The sequence below is a fragment of the Penaeus chinensis genome, chromosome 2, assembly GCF_019202785.1.
Source record: "Penaeus chinensis breed Huanghai No. 1 chromosome 2, ASM1920278v2, whole genome shotgun sequence".
Taxonomy (NCBI): domain Eukaryota; kingdom Metazoa; phylum Arthropoda; class Malacostraca; order Decapoda; family Penaeidae; genus Penaeus; species Penaeus chinensis.
In genome coordinates, this window is record NC_061820.1 from 21,817,004 (window position 1) to 21,819,503 (window position 2,500).

Consider the following 2,500-nt stretch of genomic DNA (forward strand, 5'->3'; position numbering starts at 1 on the left):
GAGCTTCGCCCGGGCTATGCCTATGAGGGGAGCCCGGCCTGTGTCGACTAATGCCGACTCATTAACGTGTATCAGCTGGTGGTGTCAGCTGGTGCTGACACGGCTTAGTACTTACCCACCGTGGTGCCCAGCCACAGCAGCAACCTCCAGGCAACAATTGCAACTTCCCGCGCCTGGGCGGGGCGCGAAACGCCGACTACTCGGATGAGAGGCCGGCGCGTTACCACTGTACTAACCCGGAGGCTTTCTAAATGGAATTTTTTCCCCCTTGTATAAGTGCGGTGGAACAAGTTGGGGTCTTTATGAGAACTGGGGGACATAGCCCTGTGACCTCTGCCATCTGCGGGCTAGTGACCCCTAGATCTTGAAAACCTTGATTTCAAGTCTTAGATACTTCAAGTTTAGTGCTGGGATCTAGTGAGAGTGAATTAAAATTTAAGGAACCAAAGTGATGAGATGTGCGGGTGCTCAATCGCAACTTTTCTTTCTTAAACGAAAAAAAAAAGATTGATATTTTGTTTCAACCCAAAACATTTTATGAATGTTTATATAATTCATATACCCGTACATACATATCTATATCTATATATCTATCTATCTATATATGCATATATATATGCATATGTATATATACATATGCATATATATGTATATATATGCATATATATACATACATACATTTGTATATATATACACATATACAGTAGAATGTACAGTATACTGGATCGCAAAAGTATCGACGCACAATGTTCATGGACTATTTTGGACAACAGTACGAACGTTCGATGTGCCACATGTTGGTAACCCTAATGTCCAGAGATACCATACAACTACGAGTACCAATATCCCCTTCCTACTATATAGCTTATTTTAGTGTTTATAGAAACAGACATTGGTCATACAGTGTGACGGTAATTTATCACGGGAGACACATATACGGTAACACGGTTTACACTTGTAGTTACGTAGGCTATACAGGGCTATCGTTATGCGCTGATAATGCTAGCATGTGATAAACAACGACTCTCATCTTGTAACAATACACCTAACGCCTCATGTGTTACGTTAACACATCACCTACGAAATGCACTGTGCAATACCTACACATTGTTGATGAATTGGTAGTTGGCTCGCTATCATGACAAAATGATCCATTATGCATATTAATTAACTATATTACGATATTCTCTAATAAGACTACATTTAGAGTATAATGTGCCATATGGCCAGGGAAACGATATTAACATGTTTTCACAATTTTATTGATTATCAATATTGAGTACATCCTCCACCCGCTCCTAACACAGCACATCAAACCACTTCCTAATAGCCCAGCAGGCGTGGACTGGGCTGTTATCCTGAATGAGGGAGTAAGGCTCATTGTCGGGAAACAATAATGCCTGCACAGAGGGCAGCAGAACCTCATTCAGCATTACGACATATTTTGCGCCAGTAAACCGTCCTGGTTTAACTGTGAGGTCTCCATTGTAACTGACAGACGTATGATCTTGTTGGCCAACAATGACTTTGGTAGGCTTTTTCTTGAACGCTGTTCCGAACCAAGGACCCAGTGATTCGGACCTTCCGAACTAGCCACAGTCAAACATACCAACCCTTCCCAATACAACACCAGGACTTGTGTGAACGTTTTCGGACGGCATCGGACACCCTCTTCACCGATACTTTTGAGATCCAGTGTACACTTTTTATACCATCCAGTCTACCACGACTACTCTCCTAAAGAAACTCCTTACCTGTCAGTTCTCAGCCTACCCTACGCTGAGGTCTTTTCTATCACTACTCTTTGTGTTATCATTATTTCTATGGAGTGAACATCATTTCCATTGTTATCATAATATTTATCTTTTCCCACTGCTGTTTTCCATATCATTAGTAACTTTTATCGTTACTTTTGATACCATTCCTTAATTACAGTGCACATCATCATGATCATTATAATTTCTACCTACTTAAAGACATTACATTAGAATTTTGTTACTTCACCAGAAGTGTACAAGCTCGTTTGGAAATGGGACCAAATTTAACAACTTATCCACTAATTGGCCAGCACCTATTTATGAGTGTGGGGACGAAGGAATGAGAGAAGATCATGTTTGACATGAACGTTAAAGGAAATATGGATAAATAGTAATAGTAACACTACTACTACAACTGCAACTACTTCTGATCCTGATACTACTATTACTACTACTTTTATTACTATTGTATTACTACTACTACAAATGCTATTAGTACTGTGCCTACTAGAATTACTGCTACTATTAGTATTCTAGCTGTTACTACCTTACAGCTACTAATACTATTTTATTAATATTATTACTACCATTACAACAACAGTAGTAACAACAAAAACAACGACTTCAACTACTACTACTACTACTAGTACTACTAATGTTACTGTTACTATTGCGGTTATTATTACTACTGCTGTTATCATTGTTACTACTATTACTACAACTATTTCCTCTATTACTACAAC